This window comes from Carcharhinus amblyrhynchos, chromosome 15 (genome assembly GCF_965287045.1).
Source record: "Carcharhinus amblyrhynchos chromosome 15, sCarAmb.v2.hapA, whole genome shotgun sequence".
NCBI classification, from domain to species: domain Eukaryota; kingdom Metazoa; phylum Chordata; class Chondrichthyes; order Carcharhiniformes; family Carcharhinidae; genus Carcharhinus; species Carcharhinus amblyrhynchos.
Window position 1 is genome coordinate 2,907,256 of NC_137338.1, and position 22,107 is coordinate 2,929,362.

General features: G+C 46.2%; 1 protein-coding gene across 1 annotated transcript in view; it reads left to right on the plus strand.

The window, feature by feature from the left end:
* robo1 (roundabout, axon guidance receptor, homolog 1 (Drosophila)) overlaps positions 1-22,107 on the plus strand; it is a 325,286-nt gene that overhangs the window by 185,426 nt on the left and 117,753 nt on the right. The window lies entirely within an intron of this gene.

The window sequence follows — 22,107 nt, forward strand, 5'->3', positions numbered from 1 at the left end:
TAATCAGTGGCAGAACTGATGTCATCTCTTGGACCCTGCTTGTTATATCAGACACACACAGCTCCTTGGATAAGGGAAATGTGCGATCCAGGGAATTACATGACATCATCTGTTTTATATGGGATATATACATTTCCTGGAGCTAATATTAACAGAATGCTCCTGGGATCTCACTGTAAGAACCTTTATTCAGCATCGTCCGTGTTCCTTTTCTCTCCAAAGCTTTCTGTGCTACTGGCTGGTCTAACTCTTCAGTGGAAAATGAAATCCTCGCTGCACCCTCCTCATCCTCCCCCTACACTCCACCCATTTCTGTTTCTTGAATTAATATTTTTATTCATGGTTTTCCATTTTAACACAAGACACAATAAATCCCCCAAATCTACAATATAAAAGTAGAATGATCGTTATTCTGTGTCCAGAAAAGACCACCAAATGTTCACACCAATGGTTCCGAGTCTCGATCATGGACATCGCTGGTGTCGACATTTCCTTTTCTAATCAAAGGATACCGGAAAAAGTGGGGACTCTCAGGATAACACCGTGGGCACAAGGCCCCATGGTTCATGCTCTCTTCCATAGGATAATAAAGACAGAGCTATACAATATACAAGATTCCTTGTGGGGTAAAATACAACAAATTGGGATCGAACGAACGTCCCAAGATTCCCAAAGAATGAAAGGATACTCCAGAGAATGGTGAACGTCAGGGTGCCCCATCAGCATACGGTGTTGTGGCAGTCTACACCCTGATACACAGGAGCCAGTAAGTCAAGGATTCTTAACCAAGACTCCCAACACAACAGCCCTCACTCCTCTCCAGCTGTATCAGATGCACCGTTCAGGCCCCACCATCACCAGAACCATTTTCCACCAAGGAAATCCTCTCAACAAGGAGAAGAAAAATCGCCAAGATCACTGTGATATCTCGGAGCGATACAATTCCCTTCCTCTTGAATTAACTCGAACATCAGAGCCTGTGTCAGCACCTCACCCCCCCAGATAGAGATTGGAAATCCCAGAGAGAGAGGAACACCAGGATTGGCCAGTAAATGCCAGCTGTGGTCTAGCAGTGTTTTAATTTAATTTGATTTATTATTGTCATATGTATTAGTACACAGTGAAAAGTATTGTTTCTCGCACGCTATACAGAGAAAGCATACCGTTCAGAGAGAAGGAAAGGAGAGGGTGCAGAATGTAGAGTTACAGTCATAGCTAGGGTGTAGAGAAAGATCAACTTCATGCAAAGTAGGTCCATTCAAAAGTCTGACAGTATTAGGGAAGGAGCTGTTCTCGAGTCAGTTGGTACGTGAGTGACCTCAAACTTTTGTATCTTGTAGGAAATGCAGCAAAATAACTTGTACCCTACAGAATCTCACAGTACCATGGTGAATTACTAGGGTCTTTACTTTTTACATATGTTAGTTAGGTATTGGCTGGGGCACTGGAGAGAGTGGCCCTATTTAATGGTAAGTATGGGGTTTGTCTTATCCACCTGGGAAAGCTTGTATATGGCTTCATCTTAAAGATAGTGCAACACTCCCTCAGTCCGGCACTGGGAGTGTTAGCCTGGATTATGGACTCAAGCCCCTAGAATGGGAATTGTATGATGGGGATGTGGAATCAGCAACGCAAACAGATCGGTCACAGTCTTGTTAATTTACACACTTGGCTCGAGGGGCCAAATGGCCTCCTTCTGCTCTTAACTTGTGTATTCATAGCTCCCAATCACTGACTCAGGGGTGAGCGTGCAACCACTCTGACAGGAGGCAAAGATTTTACGCAAAGCAAAATGCTGGAGATACTGTAAATCAACAGACAATAAGGCGCCGCAGTAGTTAGCATTCCTGCCTCACAGTGCCAGGCACCCTGGTTCAGTTCCAACCTTAAAGTTTATTTATTAGTGTCACAAGTAAGCTTATGTTAACACTGCAATGAAGTTACTGTGAAAATCCCCTAGTCACCAAACTCCAGTGTCTGTTCGGGTACACTGAGAGAGAATTTAGCATGGCCAACGCACTTAACCAGCACATCTTTCGGACTGTGGGAGGAAACCCGAGCACTCGGAGGAAACCCACGCAGATACAGGGAGAACGTGCAGACTCCGCACAGACAGTGACCCAAGCCGGGAATCGAACCCAGGTCCTTAGTGCTGTGATGCAGCAGTGCTAACCGCTGTGCTACTGTGTTGCCCATACCACACAGAACTTGGGTGACTGTCTGTGTGGAGTTTGCACACTCTCTTTTCTCCTGGTGCTCCGCTTTCCTCCCACACTCCAAACATGTGGAGTTTAGGTGGATTAGCCACGTGGGGCTACAGGGATGGGGGAGGGGGTGGCCATGAGTTGGGTGCTCTTTCGGAGAGTTGGTGCAGACCCGTTGCGGCCGAGTGGCCTCTCTCTCTCTGCGCTGTTGGGAGGCTCTGATTGTAAAATGCTGGGACCACTCAGCTGTACAGGCCGCTTGTTGGAGAGAAGGAAAGTTAGCATTGCAGGGCCGCGACCTATCACCAGTCCTGACGCAAGGTCATCTGTGCGGAATGTTAAATCTGTTTCTCTGTCCAGAGAAAGACCAACTCGATACCAGACAGAGTTATGTAATCCTGAACTTTTAACAATTGCGCATTAATGGTTAGCGTGGATCAGAATCTGTGCTGATAACTGCATGCTCACCCATTGATATAATACAGTGCAGCTTAACAAGCACACCAGTTTGTGAAGAATGGAACAATATTTGGCAGAGCTTTATCGGAATTGGCAGGCAGCGACTTGGACACTTTTTCAAATTGCAGCAAAACATGGATCAGGATAATTTGGATTTGGCGAGCGCTCAGTGCTGGAAACTGGGGTTTTGACTTTGATCCAGGTAGCTTGGTTTCTGAAACGATTTTTTAAAAGGTTATGATCCGGATAAAGGGACAATTCAGCAGGTATTTTCCGCGATTTTTATACACCTGTCAGGAGTTTAAATCCCTCGGGCCTTGTGAAACAATAATCTTTTATGGGATGTGGGTGTCGCTGGCTAGGCCAGCACTTATTGCCCATCCCTCATTGCCTCCTGAGAGGGTGGTGGTGAGCTGCCTTCTTGAACCTGCTGCAGTCCCGTGAGGTGTAGGTACACCCATAGTGCTGTTTGAGAGAGAGAGAGTGCATTCCAGGATTTTGACCTAGTGTCAGTGAAGGAATGGTGCTATAGTTCCAAGCCAGGATGGTGAGTGACTTGCAGGGGAACCTGGAACTTGCAACACAATGCATCTGTTTCTTTTTTGTCTGTAACAGGATCCCAGCAGTCTCAGTGTTAAGGAGATAACATCAGCAAGACTACCTGCGTAAGGGTTACAGCAATGAGACGACTGACTGCAAAGTTTTCACACATATTCTCGTTCTAATGTACAGCACTGCCCTCAGATCAAACGTCTCACTCTTCCTGGGCTGTGTTTCCACCAGGCTTCCTCTGGTAGTCACAGAATCAGTCCAGCAATGAATGAGGCCATTCGGCCCTTGGGCAATCTTCATTTGTAAGATTAGTGGGCTATCTAACTGAGGCTGGACTCGGTCGAGTACAGGGTCCATTGGATTTAGATCAGTCGCAGGAAATGGGTCTGATTAACTTTCCCCTCGCTCCCTAATTTGAAACTGGGGTCAACTGTTGAATCCCAAGTACCATTTTAGCTGGAACCAGTGAATTCAATGTAGAAGACGTTAGTGAGGTCACACTTGGAGTACTATGTACAGTTCTGGTTACCCTGTTGTAGAAAGGATATTATTAAACTAGAAAGCGTGTAAAAAAAATATTATTAGGATGCTCCCAGGACTTGCTGGATTGAGTTATGCGAGTTGGACAGACTGGGATTTTTTTCTCTGGAGCTAGAAGGCTGAGGGATGATCTTATAGAGGTCTATAAAATAATGAGGGGCACAGACAAGGTAGATAATCAATATAGAACATAGAACATAGAACATTACAGCGCAGAACAGGCCCTTCGGCCCACGATGTTGCGCCGACCAGTTACAAAAACAATGACCCACTAGCCTATACCAATCCCTTTTCGTCCATAAACCTATCCAGAGATCTCTTAAACGCCCCCAAACTAGACGCATTTACAACTGCAGCAGGCAGGGCATTCCAATCCCTCACCACCCGCTGGGTAAAGAACCTACCCCTGACATCCGTCCTGTAGCTACCCCCCCTTAATTTAAAGCCATGCCCCCTCGTGCTAGCTTTCTCCATCCGAGGAAAAAGGCTATCACTATCCACCCTATCTAAACCTCTAATCATCTTATATGTTTCAATAAGATCCCCTCTTAGCCGCCTTCTTTCCAACGAAAACAACCCTAGATCCCTCAGTCTCTCCTCATAGGACCTCCCCACCATACCAGGCAACATCCTAGTAAACCTCCTCTGCACCCTCTCCAACGCCTCCACATCCTTCTTGTAATGCGGGGACCAGAACTGCACACAGTACTCCAAGTGCGGCCGCACTAGAGTAGTGTACAGTTGCAACATTACACTGCGACTCCTAAATTCAATCCCCCTACCAATAAACGCCAAGACACCGTACGCCTTCTTGACAACCTTATCTACTTGATTCCCAACTTTCAGGGATCTATGTACACACACACCTAGATCCCTCTGTTCATCCACACTATTCAAAGTCCTCCCGTTAGCCCTATACTCGACACATCTGTTGCTCCTACCAAAGTGAATTACCTCACACTTCTCCGCATTAAATTCCATCCGCCACCTCTCGGCCCAGCTCTGCAACCTATCTAAGTCTCCCTGCAGACTATGACACCCTTCCTCACAATCTACCACACCTCCAACTTTGGTGTCATCAGCAAATTTACTAATCCACCCAACTATACCCTCATCCAGATCATTAATAAAAATTACAAACAACAGTGGCCCCAAAACAGATCCCTGAGGCACACCACTCGTAACTGCACTCCATGATGAATATTTACCATCCACCACCACCCTCTGTCTCCTATCTGATAGCCAATTCCTGATCCAACTTCCTAGATTACCCACAATCCCATACATCTGCATTTTCTGCAGAAGCCTACCATGGTGAACCTTATCGAACGCCTTACTAAAATCCATGTATACCACGTCAACTGCCTTACCCCCATCCACCTCTTTGGTCACCTTCTCAAAAAACTCAATAAGGTTAGTAAGGCACGACCTACCCGCTACAAAACCATGCTGACTATTTCTAATCAATTCATTACACTCCAAATAACTATAAATCCTATCCCTAATAATTTTTTCTAAAACCTTGCCCACAACAGAAGTAAGACTCACCGGTCTATAATTCCCGGCAAAGTCTCTGTTCCCCTTCTTAAACAATGGGACAACATTCGCTATCCTCCAATCCTCCGGGACTACACCAGAGACCAATGACGACCTGAAGATCTGAGCCAGAGGCTCTGCAATCACCTCTCTAGCCTCCCAGAGAATCCTAGGGTAGATCCCATCCGGACCAGGGGACTTATCTATTTTCAGCCCCTCAAGAATTTCCAGCACATCCTCTTTATCAACCGTAATACTGTCTATTTTACACCCCTGCAACCCAATGTCCTCCTCAGCTATATTCATGTCCCCCTGCGTGAACACCGAAGAGAAATATTGGTTCAATACTTCTCCAATCTCCTCCGGTTCCACACACAACTTCCCCCTGCTGTCTGTAACTGGCCCTAATCTTGCCCTGACCAACCTTCTGTTCTTGACATACCTATAGAACGCCTTAGGATTCTCCTTAATCCTATCAGCCAAAGTCTTCTCATGTCCTCTTTTAGCCCTTCTCAACTCACTCTTCAACTCCCTCCTAGCCAATCTAAAGCTTTCTAGTGCACTCTCTGAGCCCTCCAATCTCATCCGAACATAAGCCTCCTTTTTCTTTTTAACCATCGACTCAACTCTTTTAGTGCACCACGGTTCCCTAGATCTACCAAATCCACCATGCCTGACAGGGACATACCTATCAAGGACTCGCAGTAGCTGCTCCTTGAAAAAACTCCACATTTCAGACGTTCCCAGTCCCTGTAATCCCCTAATCCAATCCATGCTTCCTAATTCACTCCTGATAGCCTCATAATCGCCCTTACCCCAGCTAAAATTGCTGACCCGAGGTTCATGCCTATCTCTTCCCATCACTAAGGTGAACGTAACCGAATTGTGGTCACTATCACCAAAATGCACACCAACTTCCAAGTCTAGAACCTGGTCTGGCTCATTTCCCAGCACCAAATCCAATATAGCCTCACCTCTAGTTGGCCTGTCTACATACTGAGACAAAAAACCTTCCTGCACGCTTTGTACAAACACTGACCCCTCTAGCGAGCTAGAACTATAGCAACTCCAATCAATATTCGTAAAGTTAAAGTCCCCCATAACAATTACCCTATTACTTTCACTCCTAACCAGGATTGTCTCCGCAATCCTTTCCTCAACCTCTCTAGAACTTTTAGGAGGTCTATAAAAGACTCCCAACAGGGTGACCTCTCCTCTCCTATTTCTAATCTCCGCCCATACTACCTCAACTGACAAGTCCTCATCAAACTTTCTCTCCGACACTGTGATACAGTCCTTGACTAGCAATGCTACCCCACCCCCCCTTCTACCTTCTTCTCTACTCCGACTAAAGCATTTGTACCCCGGAACCTGCAACATCCATTCCTGACCCTGCTCTATCCATGTCTCAGAAATGGCCACAACATCAAAGTCCCAGGTACTGATCCACGCAATATCTTTCCCCAAAGGTAGGGGAGTCTGAAACTAGACAGCATAGGTTTAAGGTGAGAGGGGAGAGATACAAAAGGGTCCAGAGGGGCAATTTTTTCACACAGAGGGTGGTGAGTGTCTGGAACAAGCTGCCAGAGGTAGTAGTAGAGGTGGGTACAATTTTGTCTTTTAAAAAGCATTTAGACGGTTACATGGATAAGATGGGTATAGAGGGATATGGGCCAAATGTGGACAATTGGGATTAGTTTTGGGGTTTAAAAGGAAGGGCAGCATGGACGAGTTGGGCCGAAGGGCCTGTTTCATGCTGTAAACCTCTATGGGTCTATGACTCTATAACCCTGGAGGCTGGGGCTATACTGATCTCTATGGACAGCGCTGACCATTGCCTTATTGAGTGATGCAGTGGCCTGTGGGAGGTGATGGTCCAGTGCTATGATCACTGGATTATTAATCCAGAAACTCAGCTAATGTTCTTGAGACCTGGGTTCAAATCCCATCATGGCTGATGGTGGAATTTGAATTCAATAAAAAATATCTGGAATTAAGAATCTACTGATGACCATGAAACTGTTGTCGTTTGTTGGAAAAACCCATCTGGTTCACTGATGCCGTTTAGAGAAGGAAATCTTCCGTGCTTACTTGGTCTGGCCTACATGTGACTCCCAAGCCAGAGCAATGTGGTTGATTAGGGCAACAAGGAGTGGGCAATAAATGCTGGCCAGCCAGCAATGCCCAAGTTCCACAAATGAATTTTTAAAAAATCCCATTTTGGAGTTAGTCTATTGATTCACTCCCATCAGACAGAATTATCTACAACCTGCCCTCTCAATGTGTGTCTGCCCTCTCCGTGTATGTCTGCTGTCTCAGTGTCTGGATAGATTATCTCTGGTGAAGAACGTATTCAATATCTTCACTAGCAGTTCAGAGGTACACTCGCATCGAAGTGTGGGAGATGCTTGCTCTTGAGGGCGAGTCCAAAGAAAAACACAGCACGGGAAACAGGCCCTTTGGCCCAACGAGCCCGCGCCTCCATTTCAACGTTGTGAGTCCCCTCTCCACCCATGAGCCTTGTCTATGCTTATGGCACTCCACATTGGAAACCAGATTGAGGGGAGACTAATTTAGGAACAATTTGTTACACCAATCAGCCTAAGAGCACATCTTCGAGGTGTGGGAGGAAACCAGAGCACCCAGAGAAAACCCACGCAAGCACGGGGAGAATGCGCAAACTCCCGCAGACACTGGCCCAAATCCATGTGTCTGCACAGCAAACAGTGATAGTCACTGAGCTGTCGTGTTGCCCAGCAGCTGGTCCAGTTTCAGCGTACACTAACGACGTGAAGCACTAGGCTACTCTCGAAACATCCAAGAGCAGCCCTCACACGACCCACCGCATGTATGCCCCTTGTTGGACAAAGCTCAGGCCACAAATATAAGATGCCCAAGAATAAATCCAATCGAGAGATACTGCTTTACCAAAGGAGTTGTGAGCAGGTGGGAAGTGGCTGTGACAGAGAGTGGTTGAGGTGAATGGTGCAGATGCATTTCAGGGGAAGCTGGATAAACACATGAGGGAGAAAGAAACAGAAGGAGATGGTGATGAAGCAGGATGTACGGACAGTCATGTGAAGACTAAAGAGTGATATAGGTCAGTTGGGTTGAGTGGCCTTTTCTTTGCTGTAAATACCAAGTGGCTGTATGTAGTACTCTGCCTCAGAATTGTCTCCACTGACCTGTGGTTCATCATTCGAATGGATTTGGTAAATGTCTATTTTGCATTGGCATTTACCTCTGTGAATTGTTTCTGGTGTTTGGTGTGTTGCTGTCTCTCGGTGGGATTTGTCAGGACCATCTCTCTGTACAGGAATTACAACCTATTAATTTATTTCAGCTTGCATTGGATTGGTATTGTGAGTTTTCAGTCTTTCAATGTGCGTGTTAGGTATTATAATTTTAAGAGTGTTTCATTCATCCTCAATTTTAAGTACTGTGAAAAAACCTCTCCCAATCTGTTAGCTTCAGTCGTTTGCTTTGTTTCAATTTACAGTTATCTATCTGTACCTGGCTTTTGGTTTTAATGTGTTTAGACTGCTAAGTTTATGTTAAACTTGTGCATTCTGTGGTCACTGTCTGAGTGGGCATGGAATAATTTCCACATCCTGTGCATTACCTCAATCATTTATAAATATGAGGCCAAGATGGTTTCTTGTTAATTCTGTGTCTCATCAACAACCGAACATTACCATCTGATTCTAAAATACTTTGAGGTTTTCCAAATTCTCCACAGTATTAAATGAAATGTGCAACGCAGAGATGTTGCGCAACTAGTCCGCACCAGGTGTTCCGGCCAGTGGAGGGGGTGTCGAATAGCTCCCCTCTTTTCCCTCTCCTTGTTTGACCACAACAAGTTTCTTTGTTTGAAAAGGAGACACTTGCCAATTCAGTCAGTATGTAACATTGCGAAATGTGATTATAAAATAACCACTAGGACCGGTTTTCCTGCGTTTAATTAAGAAAGAGATTAGCTTTATTATACTTAAACCAATCCAAATAAAATACAAACATATGAAATAAGAGCAGAAGAATGCTATTTGGCCCCTCGAGCCTGCTCCGCTGTCCAGTAAGATCATGGCTGACCTGATTATGTTGGGTTCCACATTCCCATTTTCTATTCATTCGTGGGATATGGGCTGGCCAGCATTTATTGTCCATTCCTAGTTGTCCGGGGGCGGTTGGGAGTCAACCACATTGCTGTGTCTCTGGAGTCACATGTAGGCCAGACCAGGTAAGGAAGGCAGATTTCCTTCCCTAAAAGATATTAGTGAACCAGATGGGTTTTTCTGACAATCGACAATGATTTCACGGTGATCAGTAGATTCTTAATTCCAGATATTTTTTTATTGAATTCAAATTCCACCATTTGCCATGGTGGGATTCGAATCCGGCTCCCCCAGAACATTAGCTGAGTTTCTGGATTAATAGTCCAGCGATAATAACACCAGATCATCGCCTTCCCAAACTTGACTGGCTTCATGCTAACTAAATGGTCTCTGTGCTTCAGATTTAAGGATGTGGATGACTGAGTTGGTTTGGGAGACACTGGGTTGGACACTTTAAGAAGTCTCAGTCTATGGCAGAGTGCCCTGGATGGCCACAGTCTGCTTACTGGGCTCAAAACTTACCAGGTATATTGGAGAAAGAAGGAGGCTGGAGGAAGCCATTGGGTCCTCTCAGAACTGCTTGTCCCCAGTTCTGCTGAAAAGACACATCTTAAAACAAGCAAAGGATTGGTTTATCATGTGAACTCCCTTCTCCAACTGTCAGCGTGGTCCAAACAAAATATTTTGTCCATTAATGCAAAGATGCCTTGATTAACCCAAGTCTAAAGCTTACGGGGAAGACCCTAGTCGGATCCCTCCTGCCTCTTCTTCACAAAGCCGCCTGATAATCTCCGAGCCTGTTGGTGGACTGCGATCGTGTCTCGGAGCTAACCTGGCCAGGGTCTCATTGCCCAAACAATCAGTCTTAATGTCTCCTCTTCAGCAGTTGAACATCTCAGCCGAATGCCATTAATGTCTTGCTAATGAGAGAGGAGATGGGGGTCCTTCACTCTCCCCTGAAATCATTGTCTTTGCTGAGTTTTTATAGACAGGCTGACTCCAGTCCAATGAATTGGAATGCAGAACATGTAATAATGCAAATTGGGGTTAGCCATTATGAGCTGCGAGTTCAGGTCGGTGTAGCTTCTGCGTTTTTAAACAGTTTGCTTTCATAAAAGTTCAGTTCAGCTGTTGCATTACAATCATTATTTGGTACAAAGTACATCTTCACGACACAGTGTTTGTGCTCCACAGGAACCCCCTCCCACGCTTCCTCATCTCATTGCATCACCTTATCCTTCTCTTCCATCACCCCACCCCACCCTGCTTTCCCTCATCTACACCATGAACCCGAACCATTCCTCGTGACCATGTGTTCCACATTCCCACCACTCTCTTTGAAAGGGATGGGCGACACGGTGGCACAGTGCCCAGCACTGCTGCCCCACAACGCCAGGAACTTGGGTCGGATTCCTGGCTCGGATCACTGTCTGTGTGGAGTTTGCACGTTCTCCCCGTGTCTGCGTGGGTTTCCATGATGTGGAGATGCCGGCGTTGGACTGGGGTAAAACACAAAGAAATCCCACAACACCAGTTTAAAGTCCAAACAGGTTTATTTGTCGCAAAGGCCTCAAGCTTTCGGGACAGCCTGTCCCTTCGTCAGGTGGCTGGACAACGGGACAGGTTGTCCCGAAAGCTTGAGGCATTTGCTACAAATAAACCGGTTTGGACTTTAAACTGGTGGTGTGGGATTTCTTTGCGTGGGCTTCCTCCAGGTGCTCTGGTTTTGTCCTACAGTCCAAAAGGTGTGCTGATTGGGTGCATTGGCCATGCTAAATTCTCCCTCAGTGTACCTGAACAGGCGCCGGAGTGTGGCGACCGGGGGATTTTCACAGTAACTTCATTGCAGTGTTAATATAAGCCTACTTGCGACACAAATAAATAAATAAAATCATTTCTCCTGAATGTTTCCTATATTGCATTTATTTGTGACTGCGTTTTTTCACACGGGCCCCAGTTTGAAACTCCAGAACATCCACCTTATTGGCGTTTTAAAAACTCTTTTATCAGTTCACCTCTCAGCCTTCTCTTTTCAAGGGAAGTAGAGCCCCCGTCTCCTCTCTCTTTCCCTGTCCCCTGATTATTGCTGGGTTAAAGGCAATTTGAGAGCTGTTTCTATTCCCTGGGCATCTAGACGGCTTCCTGGTGTAGGGCAGCCAATCAGAAGGGAGAACGGGCGTGTGATTGGTTGCTTTTGACAGTAGCAACATTTAGCCAGTCATTGCACCGTTTAAATCAGATTGATTTTGATTGGTGAAGTGTTTCTAATGTACTGAGCAATCAGGTCTGCACCACGCCAATTAGAAAGTTCAGATCTCAAACAGCAATCGGGTAGACGTTTGCAACACAAAAGCCTATTGTGCAGAAAAGTATATTTTTTTTAAAAAGGCGAGTGTAAAGTTGATGTGAGTTCTCTCCACAGCCACACACTGGAACTGCAGTAGCTACACAGTTTGTTCAGCAGTGTTGGTCTGAATGGGAATTTAATGAGGACGCTCACCCATTCATCTTAAGGGCTTTGCTGAAATATCTGATAAATGTCACAGGAGGGAATGAAACGCCCACAGTGTCGCAAGTTGTACTCCCTGATTCTCAATCTGTTTTTGTTAGAGCTCGAAGTAGAAAAGGTGCAGCGACGGAAAGGCAGAACCGTTACAACATGGGAGGAGGCTATTCGGCTCATTCTATCCATACTGGCCCTCCAAATAAGTAGTCACGATGTGGAGATGCCGGCGTTGGACTGGGGTAAACACAGTGAGAAGTCTGACAACACCAGGTTTGAAGAGGGAAACCTCGAAAGCTTGTGAGTTTACTATCAAATAAATCGGTTGGATTTAAAACCTGGTGTTGTCAGACTTCTTACTCTCCAAATAAGCACTGCCCCCAGTGCCACTCCCCAGTGTTCTCCCTGTGAGTCTGCACATTCTTCCCTGTCGGGTAATAACCCAGTTCTCTCCTGAATGTCTCAGCTGAATCTGCCCCCACTACTCTCTGCAGCGCATTCCAGACACTAACCACTCTCTGCACGAAAAGGTTTTCCTCTTCTCAACATTGCTTCTTTTGCCAATTGCTTTAAATCTGTGCCCTCTGGTTCTCGATCCGCCACCAATGAGAGTAATATTTCCCTGTCTACTCTGAGCAGACCGCTTAATACTTTGAATCCCACTGTTACAAAGCGAGAAAGATGGCAGCGTATTTGAGTACAACAAACTCCCACAAACATCCAAATGTGTGTTCATGCTCTCCACACCTTGTTCAATTAAACAAAAATTTGGGGCGGGTGCTGGTGGCGGTGACACTAGTATACCTCTAGGATTTAAAAAAAAAATCATATTCTCGTGCTGTCAACTCGCAATGTTGCAGAATTGTCTCTCGGGAGTCCTTTTATTGCTACTTAAATGGTGTTTGTTTTCTTTACTCTGGGATCTTTTATGACTCTGCATTGTCAGGAGGAAGGTATTGTGACAGATTTCTTATCCTTCCTAATGATTTTGAGGTTTCATTTTTCTGTGTTGGTTGGCAGTAGTTTTAGTTTAGAAGGGGCATTAAGCTGGAAAGGAGTGTTTTTCTCTCTCTCCCCCTGGTTTTGGAAATTCTGCTGGTTAGCTGAAAGTAAGGCTTCTCACCTTCCTGGAGTAGAACCTCTGATGTTGGTGGTGTGACCAGAGTCTCTCCCTGGTGTTCTGGGAAGCTGCTGTAACTCCAAGCTTGTCTGTGTGTGCTTCAAGAGGACAGCAGCATTCACCCAAAGGACTCAGTCCCAGTATCATGTGAGCATTTGACTTTGTTGTGTTAAACCAAAGGAAGGTTTTGGTTTGATTAGAAAATCTTTGATATATTTGTTAAGGCTTATACATTATCGCAGGTGTTTAGTATTTGTTTATTAAGGTTATTGTTAATTTTCTTTCTATACTTGTTAACTATATTCCTAAGTAAACTTTGTTTGATAAAAGCTCCCTAGTGGGTCACTTGAATCATACCCAAGGTGAAACATATCAAGCTTATCCTAGACAAATTCAAAGCGCAAAACTTATGATCTAGGTGGGCTTCACAAAAAGCTTTGGGGTTTCTGATCTGAATGATCACAGGGGACAACCATTCCCTCGTTCATTCCCCATGGCAGTGGCTTGACCAACCAGAGTTAGCCTTTCTGGTTTGAGCTTAAACAAAGGCTTGGAAGTTAACTGTTCCCTCGTGCTTCCTGCATGGCAACACCTCTGCCAATCAGAGACTACTTGACAACAAATCGGCACTCTCATCCCATGCAGCATAAATCACTGTTTCCTTTGAGATTTGGTAGTCTTGCAAATCTGTCCTGTTGGGTTGAAGATGAAAAGCTTTCACAGGATATCTCTTTTTCAGAAATACTCAAGTTTAGTGTGACCAGGTGACCATCTTCATTTTAGTGATGTTGGTTGTGAGGGATCTATTAAAGGTTAATTTTGTTTATTAGTGTCACAAGTAGGCTGACATTAACACTGCACTGAAGTTACTGTGAAAATCCCCTAGTCGCCACACTCCGGTGCCTGTTTGGGTACACTGAGGGAGAATTTAGCTTGGCCAATGCACCTAACCAGCACATCTTTTAGCCTGTAAGAGGAAATCAGAGCACCCGGAGGAAACCCACGCAGACATGGGGAGAATGTGCAGATTCCGTATAGACAGTGACCCAAGCCGGGAATCGAACCCAGGTCCCTGGCGCTGTGAGGCAGCAGTGCTAACCACTGTACCACCGTGATCATCCAGGACACCGGGGAGCACTCTCCCCTGATGTTCTCTGATGTAGTTTGCTAAGTTCTTTCATGTTCGTCAAAGAGGGATTAGTGTCCCACCCTGACCTCACAGGAGGGTGGCTTCTCTTGCACTGGATTATGGGCTCAAATCCCTGGAGTGGGAGTTGATCCGATGACCTTTTGACCCAAAGATGAGAGAGTTCCACCCATTGAGCCACGGGGTGTGATATGCAAAAGAAAGACGGTCATTTTTTTGTGGCTGTATCTTCCAACTCTGTCCAGCTCTCAGTCTGGCACTGTCAATCAATCCCTTACACAAACCCCCCTCCCTGAATTTAATTATTCTCTCTCAGTCTCCAGCCTATTCTGCTGGAGGCGCTCTCCGTTTGACATTTAGTTCAGTGGGAAACTTGAGTCAGACTTCTTCCTGGCTAATTGTGTCTCTCCCTCCTCCTCTTTCGAAGTTTTTTGATGTGTAGAGTGTTTGACCTGGTTTACAGTGTTTAATTATATTGCTGGATTGACGCGGCTGCAAGTAGCGTTGACGCTCCTCTGACACTAATTGTTCAATCCTGAAATACCAGGTGACTGTTCAACACTCAGGGTGAACTTTGGAAGTTCAGCCTCATTTTCAGGCCATCCCTAATGTAAATGGCCTTGGAAGTAAATTCCAAACCAACCTGTTCTTTTAAATGGCCTTTAATGGGACCTCCTGCCAACACCAAGATGTCCTTTTACCCCCGGCCCAGTATTTGAGTTGAGCCGAGAGAGAGAGAGATGGAGATAGAGAGTGAGGGAGACTGAGGCAGAGAGAGAGAAACAGTAAGAAACAGAATGAGAGACACGCATGGTGAGAGAGACACAGAGAGAAAGAGAGATGATAAAAGAGAAATAGAACAATGTTTCTGTAGTAGGGCAGTACTTGCTAAATAAGCCTGAGTGTGATTATAGCTACACTAACAACCCATTTAAGATAATTAGTTGAGTTTGTAACATGTCTCATTTACACTTGCAAAAAGTGACATTTACTCATGTATAGGGACACAGCAGAAATATTTTCAAGCCTTACCCTCTTTGTTGAATCATCAGGGGGAGCCCTTAGTTCACCATTGCTTTTTCCATGGCAACATCATGGCCAATCAGAACCAACTTGCCAACCAATCAGCACCCTTTTCTTCAGTAGTAATTGTGTGGAATTTGGCATTCTTGTATTTGTCCTGATGAGTGCAAGATGAAAAACTTCAGCAGCATGTCTCTCTTTTCAGCAAGACTCAAGTTCTAGAAATCATAGAACCCGTACAGTGCAGAAAGAGGCCATCTGGCCCATCGAGTCTGCACCGACCACAATCCGACCCAGGTCCTACCCCCTTATCCCTACACATTTAACCACTAATCCCACTAACCTATGCATCTGAGGACACTAAGGGGCAATTTAGCATGGCCAATCAACCTAACCCGCACATCTTTGGACTGTGGGAGGAAACCGGAGCACCCGGAGGAAACCCATGCAGACACGAGGAGAATGTGCAGACTCCACATAGACAGTGACCCGAGCCAGGAATCGAACCCAGGTCCCTGGAGATGTGAAGCAGCAGTGCTAGCCACTGTGCTAACATGCCACCCCCATACAGAATAAATTCTGTACCAACAAGCGAATTCTTATGTGATGGGGTTAGCCTTTTTGATTTGATTTGGTTTATTATTGTCATATGTATTAGTATACAGTGAAAAGTGTGGTTTCTAGCACACTATACAGATAAAGCATACTGTTCATAGGGAAGGAAAGATGAGAGCGCAGAATGTAGTGTTACAGTCATAGCAAGGATGCAGAGAAAGATCAACTTAATGCAAGATAGGTCCATTCAGAATTTTGATGGCAGCAGGGAAGAAACTGTTCTCAGTCAGTTGGTACATGACTTCAGACTTCTGTATCTTTTTCCTGACAGAAAAAGGTATAAGAGAGTATGTCCGGAGTATTACCTGGAGGGGAGATGATGGTCTAGTGGTATTATCACTAGATTATCGATGCAGAAACTCTGTTAATGTTCTGGGGACCCGGGTTCGAATCCCGCCACAGCAAGTGGTGGAATTTGAATTCAGTAAAAAAAACCCTGGAATTAAGAATCTACTGATCACCGTGAAACCATTGTCGATTGTCGGAAAAATTCATCTGGTTCAGTAATGTCCGTTAGGGAAGGAAATCTGCCGTCCTTATCCGGTCTGGCCTACATGTGGCTCCAGAGCCACAGCAATGTGGTTGACTCTCAACTGCCCTCCAAGGGCAATTAGGGATGGGCAATAAATAATGGCCAACCAGCGACACCCAAGGAAAAAGGAATAGGATCAGCATAGGATGCGACCTGTCATTCCCCCCCTCCCCCTCCCCCCTCCCCCCCACCCCACTCTTCCTCCTGGTTGATGTAGATAGTCATTTTATTTTCTTGTGGATGATTGTATCACGGGAGGTGGAATGTGTCACAGTGATGGGTCCTTCACGTTTGTGAATCAGATATTTGGTGTCATTTGCCCCGTTCTGGGTGATCATAGTCACACTCCAGGGTGATTTTATTTTTCCATTTGTGCCGACTGGTGTCTTTCCCCCTCACGGTTTGTGTTTAGGATTGAGGATTGGCTGCAAGGTTCTTGGGAGATCCAATCCCGGAGATTGTCTCCCTCGGATCTTTCACAAAGCCTTTGTTTGTGTCATCTTATAGATTCCGTTCAGCTCTCCAAACTCGATTGAGGTTGAAGCCGTTGGTTTTGGTCCTGGCACCTTTTAAGATCAATCAGTGCACACAGGAGCTGATTAACATTGCAACTGTTCTTTATTGCTGTCTCAGGAACATAGACCCTGTGATCGTACAATGTGCTGGCTTGCAAAGTACAACAAACCAGACAAAACATACAATACACAACAGAAGTCACATGTCACTGCCATCCCATTAAACATGCTCACTCATGTGTCTGTCTCAACCTTGTCTCACTCTCTGTCTCTCTGCCTTTCACGCTGTGTGTCACTCACCCTATCGCTCCATCTCCATCTCTTTCTCTCCCTGTTACTCTCTCTGTTTGTGTCTGTCATTGTCACTCCCTCACTGTCTTTCTCTGTGACCGTCCTCACTTTTTCTTTGTCTCACTCTTTCACTCTGCGTCTCACTCACTCTGTGTGCATATCTCTCTCCCTGTCTTTCTCTTTCTGTCTGTCTCTCTCCCTCTGTTACTCTCTCTATTTATGTCTGTCACACTCACTCCCTCACTGTCTTTCTCTAAAACCATGTTCTCACTGTTGCTGTTTCTCTGCATGTCTCTTTCCCTCTACTTGGGTCAAAATTGGGAGGTGTTTCCCATCCTCCCATCAATATATTTGAAGGTGGTGGAGGGAGAGTTGGATGGCCAACTCATCACTTTCTCATCCACCCCTGACTTATTCCCCCTTACAGGGTGTAGGTATACAGGGTGTAGGTCCACAGAGTACAGGGTATAGGTCTATAGGATGTCACGATACAGAGTGTTGTTATACAGGGTGTGGGGAGCATATCAGGCAGCTCACTTTAAGCCAATTAAAGTCCTTACATTGCCAGTTAAAGACCTGATTCCACTCCTGCCACCATTACAAGTTAGGCTGGAAGATGACGAATGCAGCAAGTTTGGAAACACGGATAAAGACAGGAATAAGGAGGGGTTCTCCTGTGCTCACTGGGGGAACCCACTCCTCCCCCAATGCCCACTCAATGCCAAGCTAATCTGATTGGCCGGCAGCCCTTGTGGGTGAAACTGCCTATCCCTGATAGGCCGCGGTCGCACCTTAATAATCATACCATGCAGAAAAGGCCATTCGACCCATCGAGTCTGCGCCAACAATAAAGAACAGAGAAAATTACCGCACAGGAACAGGCCCTTCGGCCCTCCAAGCCTGCACCGACCATGCTGTCCGACTGAACTAAAACCCCCTAGTCCTCCGGTGACCATATCCCTTTATTCCCATCCTATTCATGTATTTGTCAAGACCTCCCTTAGAAGTCACTATCGTATCTGCTTCCACTACCTCCCCCACACCCTCCAATCACCCACCACCTTCTGTGTAAAAGAACTTGCTTCGTACATCTCCTTTAAACCTTGTCCCTCACACCTTAAACCTGTGCCTCCTAGTAATTGACTCTTCCACCCTGGGAAAAGGCTTCTGACTATCCACTCTGTCTATGCCCCTCATAATCTTGGAGACTTTTTTAAAGTCGCCCCTCAACCTCCATCGCTCCAGTGAGAACAAACCAAGTTTTTCCAACCTCTCCTCATAGCTAACGCCCTCCATACCAGGCAACATCCTGGTAAATCTTTTCTATACCCTCTCCAAAGCCTCCACATCCTTCTGGTAGTGTGGCAACCAGAACTGAACGCTATATCCCAAGTGCAAGCGAACTAAGGTTCCATAAAGCTGCAACATGACTTGCCAATTTTTAAACTCAATACCCTGGCCGATGAAGGCAAGCATGCTGTATGCCTTCTTGACTACCTTCTCCATTTATATTGCCACTTTCAGTGACCTGTGTACACCCAGATCCCTCTGCCTATCAATATTCTTAAGAGTTCTGCCATTTACTTTATGTTTCTGATCTGTATTAGACCTTCCAAAATGCATTACCTCACATTTGTCCAAATTAAACTTCATCTGCCACCTCTCCGCCCAAGTCTCCAAACTCCCACTAAAGTTGCGTGAATCCCATTTTCCAGCACTTGTCCCATATTCTTGAATGTTGTGATGTTTCAAGTGCTCATCCAAACACTTATTAATGGTTGTAAGGTTTCCACTACCATCTCAGATAGCCATTTTAACTCGGAAGGGGACTGAAGTATGTGCCCCCATACAATTCTCTGCTATTTCATTTTGGCAGGACCAATGGGATGAACAAGTACACTATCAAGGGCAGGAGTCTTAGCAGTGTTGAAGAGCAGAAGGATCTTGGGGTCCGGGTCCACAGGACTTTGGTAGGAAGAATGGTAGGAAGGACTATTACTTACGTGGCGAAAAACTGCAGCAGGCGACGGTGCAGAGGGACCTCGGGGTCCTTGTGCATGAGTCGCAAAAACCCAGCTTGCAGGTGCAGCAGGTGGTCAGGAAGGCGAATGGGATGCTGGCCTTCATAGCGAGGGGGATTGAATATAAAAGTAGGGAGGTCTTGCTGCAGCTGTATAGGGCATTGGTGAGGCCGCAGCTGGAGTACTGTGTGCAGTTTTGGGCGCCGCACCTGCGCAAGGATATTTTGGCCCTGGAGGGAGTGCAGAGGAGGTTTACTAGGCTGATACCGGAGTTGAGGGGATTGAGCTATGAGGAGAGGCTGAATAAACTAGGCTTGTACTCGTTAGAGTTTAGAAGAATGAGGGGAGATCTCATTGAGACGTATAAGATGATGAATGGGATGGATAGGATAGAGGTGGAGAGACTCTTCCCGCTCAAAAAAGACAGTAGGACTAGGGGGCACAGCCTCAAGATAAAGGGGAGGCGGTTTAGAACGGAGTTGAGGAGGAACTTCTTCACTCAAAGGGTGGTGAATCTCTGGAATTCTCTGCCCGTTGAAGTGGTGGAGGCTGCCTCGCTAAATATTTTTAAGAAGCGGGTTGATGGGTTTTTGATAAGAGAAGGGATTAAGGGTTATGGGGAGAGGGCGGGAAAGTGGAACTGAGCCACGACAGATCAGCCATGATCTTATTGAATGGCGGGGCAGGCTCGAAGGGCTAGATGGCCTACTCCTGCTCCTATTTCTTATGTTCTTATGTTCTTATGTTCTCTTAAATCGGCCTCGCAGGTGGAGGAGGTGGTCAAGAAGGCGTATGGTGTACTGGCCTTCATTAATCAAAGGATTGAGTTTAGGAGTCGGGAGGTAATGCTGCAACTTTATAAGACCCTTGTCAGACTCCACTTGGAGTACCGTGCGCAGTTCTGGTCGCCTCACTATAGGAAGGACGTAGAAGCTATTGAAAGGGTACAGAGGAGATTTACAAGGATGTTGCCTGGATTGGGAGGCATGCCTTATGAAGATAGGTTGAGGGAGCTGGGACTCTTCTCCCTGGAGAGACGAAGGTTGGGAGGCGACCTGATAGAGGTTTATAAAATGTTGAGAGGAATAGATAGGGTGGATTCTCAGAGGCTATTTCCCCGGGTTGAAATGGTCGCTATGAGAGGACACAGATTTAAGGTGCAGGGAAGCAAATACAGAGGAAATGTTAGGGGAAAGTTTTTCACTCAGAGGGTGGTGAGTGAATGGAATCGGCTGCCGTCAGTGGTGGTGGAGGCGAACTCGCTGGGGTCTTTTAAAAGACTTCTGGATGAGTATATGGGATCTAATGGGATTGGAGGTTATAGATAGGTCTGTGGATTGGTGGGTATTGATGTGATCGGCGCAACTTGTGGGCCAAAGGGCCTGTTTGTGCTGTAGTGTTCTATGTTCTAATTCATTCCTAGCAGTGGTTAGCACTGCTCCCCTACAGCACCAGGGACCTGAGTTCAATTCCGGCCTTGGGTCACTGTCTGTGTGGGGATTGCATGTTCCCGCCATGTCTGTGTGGGTGCTCCGGTTTCCTCCCTCACTTGAAAGTTGTATCGGTTCGTTGGATTGGCGTTGATAATGTCAGGGGGATTAGAAGGGTAAATACATAGGTTTATGGGGATGGGGCCTGATGGGATTGTTGTCTGTGTAGACCTGATGGGCCGAATGGTCTCCTTCTGCACTGTAGGGATTCTGTCGTTCTGATTCCCTCTTTCTCTCCCTGTCTCTCTCTGTTTCTCTCAGTGTGTGCATCACTCACTCTCTCTCTCTCTTTGCCTCTTGTGCTGCCTGTCCCTCCCTTTCTCACTCTGTGGTTTTTTCCCCAATCTCTGGTGTGGAATATGTGATGATGCAGAAGAGGTGATCCCGGCTCAGAAACCTCCTCAATAAATGACTCCTGATGTCCATTGTAGGGGTGACAGTGGGATCTTGCTGTATACCAATTGGCTGCTCCGTTCTGTGTATTTCACAGGGAGTCTACGACAGCATTTATTCTCCAGACGTGTGGGATTGCCGGGGCCTCAGTCAGCAGAGGGGAGGGGCTGTTAATCTGCCTGTGCAAGGTCAGTGTGCCCCTGAGTCTGGGCAGCTGGAGCTCTTGCTGAAGGTGTTCTGTAGGTTGGAGTGTTGGTGAACAGTCTGGATGCATTTTCTCAGCTCACTTCAGGTCCAGAAGGTTGAGATGAACCAACCCCCCCTCGTTAAATTATCCAATCTGTGCCAAGATGACAGCTTAGTCTCACTGCATTATAAACTCAGTTATACTGTGTGTGTAACACATTCATAGTTCTTAACACTGGAGTCTGTCACTGTATAACACTGGGATACAGTACTGGTGGGGACGGGTCTGTCACTGTATAACACTGGGGTACAGTTCTGGTGGGGATGGGTCTGTCACTGTATAACACTGGGGTACAGTACTGGTGGGGACGGGTCTGTCACTGTATAACACTGGGGTACAGTACTGGTGGGGACGGGTCTGTCACTGTATAACACTGGGGTACAGTACTGGTGGGGATGTGTCTATCACTGAATAACACTGGGGTACAGTACTGGTGGGGACGGGTCTGTCACTGTATAACACTGGGGTACAGTACTGGTGGGGACGGGTCTGTCACTGCATAACACTGGGGTACAGTACTGGTGGGGATGGGTCTGTCACTGTATAACACTGGGGCACAGTACTGGTGGGGACAGGTCTGTCACTGTATAACACTGGGGTACAGTACTGGTGGGGACGGGTCTGTCACTGTATAACACTGGGGTACAGTACTGGTGGGGATGGGTCTGTCACTGTATAACACTGGGGTACAGTACTGGTGGGGACGGGTCTGTCACTGTATAACACTGGGGTACAGTACTGGTGGGGATGGGTCTGTCACTGTATAACACTGGGGTACAGTACTGGTGGGGATGTGTCTATCACTGT